The sequence below is a fragment of the Camellia sinensis genome, chromosome 10 (assembly GCF_055761805.1).
Source record: "Camellia sinensis isolate YWXY chromosome 10, ASM5576180v1, whole genome shotgun sequence".
Classification (NCBI taxonomy): domain Eukaryota; kingdom Viridiplantae; phylum Streptophyta; class Magnoliopsida; order Ericales; family Theaceae; genus Camellia; species Camellia sinensis.
In genome coordinates, this window is record NC_138970.1 from 6,631,173 (window position 1) to 6,637,183 (window position 6,011).

The 6,011-nt window shown below is 34.8% G+C and overlaps 1 pseudogene; it reads right to left on the reverse strand.

Moving 5' to 3' along the window:
- Positions 1-5,154: 5,154 nt before the first annotated feature.
- Positions 5,155-5,766, reverse strand: LOC114307666 (COP9 signalosome complex subunit 6a pseudogene; annotated as a pseudogene).
- Between the last annotated feature and the right edge of the window lie 245 nt (positions 5,767-6,011).

A 6,011-nucleotide genomic window follows, 5' to 3' on the forward strand; every position in this document is an offset into this window, starting at 1 on the left:
TGTTAGTGGAGAAATAGTGGTTGTCACGGTCAGTAAATGATTTAGGAGAAATTCTATTTACTATATATTTATATACTGTCAAATCTTTCAATACACACTATATATTTTTGTAATTTTTTTTTATTACACTTATATCTCTTTATCCAATTACTATTTTGGACTTACGTTTAAACCCTAACTCTCAATATACATCTTTTGGCACCATTACCTACCACCAGCCTCTGCTGCTTGATTTCCAACTTCGGCCATTGTCACGGGCACCCACCACTATGACCATCCTCGCTAGCTACCATTGCAGCTCCACAATCTTCCTATTTCCTTGTCTCACTGCTTCTCACCCCAGTTACCACCACTTTTACAACCACTCACTCGTCGTCGACCCCTTTCCCCACTTCAAGTTTTGAAAAGAAGAAACTCACTCAACAATGAGTTTCACTATTTCAATAGTTTTTAGTTCTTGTTCATGAGACCACGTAATACATTCAAAGCCCATGCATAGTTATTGCTGTACTCGAACTGTAAATATGCAGAAGCTATTAAAATGTCATATCTATGGAAGTCACACCTACAATCTCAAGTAAGGGAAGACCATACATGTTGGTCTTATATGTGCAGTCCATAGTCAAGACACGTGAAAATGCATGAAACAAATCTAAACTGAATGGATGAGCCCAAAGGAGGTCAGTGACAACCGTGGTGTTCTATTCACATCTATGCCATTCAATGCATTCATGCTTTGCTAACTTCCCTAACAGTTATTGCATTTGTGATCTCCCAGCCTTCTCTTTCACTTTAAATCTATGACGCACATTATAAATTGTCTTCATTGTGGTTACATTCAACGCATCCCTCTATTTCAATGTAACTAAAATCTCTTTTGGTCTCACCATATTTTTAGACATATCCACCAACAATTCATTTTCTTGGTGTGATAATCTCTCCAAATATGAATACCCTTCAAGATGATTCACAACTGGATGATTATGTACTCCACATACTACATGCAACATTCAATCGTTGTTAGTGCTTAATTTCTCACCCTTTAGCAAGAATGGACATTCACACTTTTTGGTCCTGATCATCCTAGCATTTTCATCATGAGAATAAACTTTAACCTTCTTTTTCTGTCTATACTTTCCACTCCTTTCACATGCTAGTTTAATTCTTGGTACCCAACGACTGCCACCAGAATCTGAATATTTCACAATTATAACAAAACCATTTTTCTTGCCAACATCGCATGCCTAGTCAATCATTGCTTCTCTGCTTTTAAATATGTACATTAACCATATTAGCTTATAGTTAGCACAAATATAAATTTAAAGATTAATTAAAGAAGTAATTGGCAATGGTAATACTACCTCGTATGTGGTAAATTCACTAGTGTAATTTAATATGCATTCAGCATGCTCCACATTCTCCAAAATGGAATTCTATAGGAAAACATCAAAAGACCAAAGTCATATTGTTTGGACATACAAGGTCAAACAAAGGAAAAAAAGTTCGTATTTTACTCATATTGTTTGGACATATGGAGATGAACAAGGTGACAATGTTTGGACATACGAAGCTGAATATTGTCACATTGTTTGGCAGTGTACTTTCAGAACCGAACAATAATGATGAAAAATAGATTGAATATTCGCTTTTATGTATAAAAAAAAATTGAGAAAATGAAACCAAATATTAAAATAATTAATTACAAACTAATATATAAATTTGAATGCAACGAAACTGATAGAGAAACTTAACCTCAATGGAGATTGCGAGAAAATAGATGTTCGTTTTTTTCTTAACATCAACCATTGAGATCCAAAAGGTTGGCTGAGCTAAAAGTAATAAATAGTAAATTTATCTACAATGGCAGAGCCATTCAATAAATTATCATTAAAATTATTATGTCAAAATTTTAATTACGCACAAACTTATCAAATTCAACTTTTACATGATAAATTATTCACAAGAATGCTCGTGGAAAAGTAAAAATCAAATTTATAAACACATAAGCATCAACCAAACTTATAAGTATCAGGTACTAACAAGAAAGAGTAATTCTCAAATAATGTACTATTTAAATGATAAAATAAGAATAACTCCAGTAATATGTCATTGTTAATCTAACTAGTGGGCTCTTTAATTTTTGTTAAAAAAATGATATAGAAAATAATTGATAGTACTCTACAAAAATTGTGAAACCCCCTTATATGAATACTTACCTTCTCTTTGATGGGTTGTTCCAAAAAAACTATCTTAATTATTACTCTCATCCATTGTTTGATTTTGTTCAACCTTTCTTCTAGGGTTTAGGATTTCAAAATAATAAAAAACAATGATGTTGATAATGATGGTGAGTTTAGGTAGCGTGTATTGAAGTTTTGGAGGGGGGAAGAAGAAGAAGAAATAACTTTGATCTCTTGGGAAAGAAGATACAAAGATTTGAATAGGAATAATTGGTCAGGATGTACCATAAGACAAAAAAATATTATTATATGTACTGTCCTTATTAGTAAATTCATACTAGGATATAATAAAAATAAAAATTTATGAATTTAAATTAGACGTACTGACAGATATCTTAGATTCAAATAGAATCCCCGTCGGATGAAGCTTGCTTGAACTTGAGTTAAGATTTGAAACTTAGCCCAATCACTCGTGAGCTAACTCTTGAATCTGTTATAAATTAAAAAACAAAAAAAAGAAAAGAAAAGAAAAATACATATATATATATATATATATATATATTGATTCATTGGAAGTTCAGAACAAACAGAAAAAAAGAAGAAGAAGTTACTACATGACACAAAGAGACCAAGCTCTCATCTCACTAACACCAGTGATATCAGCTATAAGTAGGGCCGTCAAATCCTTAGGAGGATGATCAAGCACCACAACATGTTCATCCTGTGTAACTCTTATATTGGCAAGCTGATTTGCACATTTGTTTCCTTCTCTAGGTGTGTACCTCAGTGAGCAGTTACATCTTTGCAGGAGGAATTTTGCATCTTCAATGAGAGCTCGATAGGGTGAGTTATGGCATGGGCCATCTTGGATTTGGTTGATTGATAGTTCTGAGTTTGACTCAATTGCCACCTCCTTGGTGCCTTTGTGAAAGAGAATAGTGCGGCTCTTGTATATACCCCATAGTTCTGCCTCCAGACTTGAATAGTGACCCAATTTTCCATAGAATCCTCAAATCCATATACCATATTCATCATGCAACATGCCACCATAGACAGCTTGACCTGGATTCCCTTTTGAGCAACCATCAAGATTGAGTTTCAGTTTACTTGCAGGAGGAGAATTCCATTTAATTAGTGAAGGGTGAGATGGACTTGGGTGAAGGGCTGACTGGAATGCCTCATTGATCTCATGAGCATAATTTCTTATGTTCTTGAGACTAACTTGAATGGGAGTGAATTGATTTTCAAAAACAAGTTTGTTCCGATCTTTCCAAATCTGTCAGATTACAGAGATGAAAATAACATGCCAAGTTTGACCAAAAAACAGACTTTTATTTTTCAGATTTGTTGTAACCTATTCAAGGAAAGGCTGGCAGCAACCCTCCTCCCACCAGTTGGGGTCTTGAATTTCAAACCAGAGAAGCTGCATTTTCTGAGTAGATGGTCCATGTCTTCACTATCTGAACCACACTTGGAACAGATATCAGAAGCAGTCATATTTCTCACCAATCTCATGTGGTTAGTAAGTAGTCTCCCCTTAAGAACCAGCCAAATAAAACTCTTTAGTTTTTGGGGGACTTTGATTTTCTATAGCCAAGTCCAATTTCCTTCATCAGTGGTCTGATTGGAGATGATCTTGTAAGCAGAAGCAGTGGTGTAATTACCACAGGTCGATCCAACCCAGAAAAGGGTATCAGTGAAGGTTAGAAATCTATGTCTATGAAGTTTAAGAATCTCTTGAATAGCTTGGGGACTGACTAGGTCATTCAGGGCATCAATTTCCCACTTGCCCTCATTATCAAGGATTGCACTAACTGTCAGTTGGAGTAGTAGACCAAACCTTGCGAGTAATTAGTGTATTTTTTTTTTGTGGACCTAATGTTTTGGAAAGATTGCATTGCTAAACATGAAACTCAACACAAACAATTTTTTAATAGAAAAATTATTCATAAAATTTTCAGGAAAAAGGACAAAAATTTAATGGCTTACATTTAGGGGATTTTTTTTTAAGGTCCCTGGTATTAAGATTTTATAGCATAAAGAATACTCAATATTTTTATAATGTCTAAGGTCCCTCAACATCGATCTAGAGAAAATTCGATACAGAGAATTTCTCTGGACACATCACAGAAAAAATTCTAAATTTCTTTAGACATATCACAGAGAAAATTCCAAACAGGGCAAAGAAAATTGAAATTTCACTAGATTCAAACTCTTTTAACATATATTGCAAACAAGTCAGAATCTTTCAAACCCCAAACATATGTAATCTCATGATGAGCTTAAAATTTACTCAAAACCAAACCATTGCACATCATGGTTGGTGAGCATTGAAACAAAGAAATATACACAAACAAACTATAGATTTCCAAACAAGAGAATTTCTCTGGTACAAACTAGAGAAATTCAATCCATACCAGAGAATTTCTTTGGTTTAAACCAGAAAAATTTGGTGGGGATGAGAAGAGAGGGATTGAAGAGAAATAATCAAACACTTGGCACGTATAAACATGGAATGAACATTTCAATCCAGAGAAAATTGTACTACTAGAGAAAAGTTCAATCCAAAGAAAATTGTACAACTAGAGAAAAGTTCAATCCAGAGAAAATTGAACAACCAGATAAAAGTTCAATCTAAAGAAAATTGAACAACTAGAGAAAATTTCAATCTAGAGAAAATTGAATTACTCAAACACCAAAAATAGAGACAAATAGATACCAATTCCATAAGCTTGAGAACCAGAAAACTTGTTAGGCTAAGTCCTCAGTGATATTTGAAATTTCAATATTCGGATTCGAAAGAGACACATTCTTGACTTCAATCTTCGGATCTCTAGAAATGTTAGCAAATACTCCACTACCATCAACAAAGGTCTTGGGGAAAATCTTTGGATGTCTGGACTTCACAGAGAAATTCTGGTTCAGATAAACTCTGGTTCACAGAGAATTTCTCTGGTCGAATTTTCTCGGGACTTCATATAGAAATTCTCTCCAAATCAGAGAAATTTGGTTTAGGGTGGGCAACATGGTCAACTGAGATTCGTTCTGCTTCTACTGTCTCAATAGTGTAGCTTGAATGGATAAAAATAAACTGCGGAATCCCATCTATGACGTGCAGTTCACTTTCATATATAGTCACTAGAAGATCCTGCTGTGCATGATTGATTGAAGGGTTGAGAAGAACATACACGGGGCTTTCATTAATATCCATCAAAGCTTTGTGTATCTGCATATCTGCTTCTTGGGTTTCACTTCCAATTGAATACCATCATAATATATAGAAATTGGGAAATACTTTCTTATAAAGTTCTTGCTTTTTCTCGAGGAAGGGTCAATCGAGAGAATGGGTAGAGGGTTTGGAGAGGAGCTTGAAGCTGTTGAAGATCTTGACCGTGGGTTCCCTTTGGATGCCGATGACGCAGTTAAAGACCCTCGGCGGGGGAGGCGAAGTGGTTGCTTCGCCGCCTTTGGTGGCGGCTTGAGGTGGTTATGATTAGGACTTAAGACGAGTGTAGTGATCGGAGATGTTGAGGAATACGAGTGGGTGGAGCTTGAATGTCAGTTCGCTACTCGATGACGATACCATTCTTATCTCTCCTATCTCCGATGATCAGATTAGGTCAGATCGACTTCATTCTGCTTTTTTATGGTTGATTGATTCCCAGTATATAGAAATTGGGAAATACTTTCTTAATATCAAATTTATCTATGATAGATGGGTGTGGGTTGAGAGACCTTAGATATCAAAAAATAATATTGTGGATCTCTTCTATTATTAAAAATAGAAAATAGATCTTAAATTAATTTTCCCTTACATTTATTTTAAATATG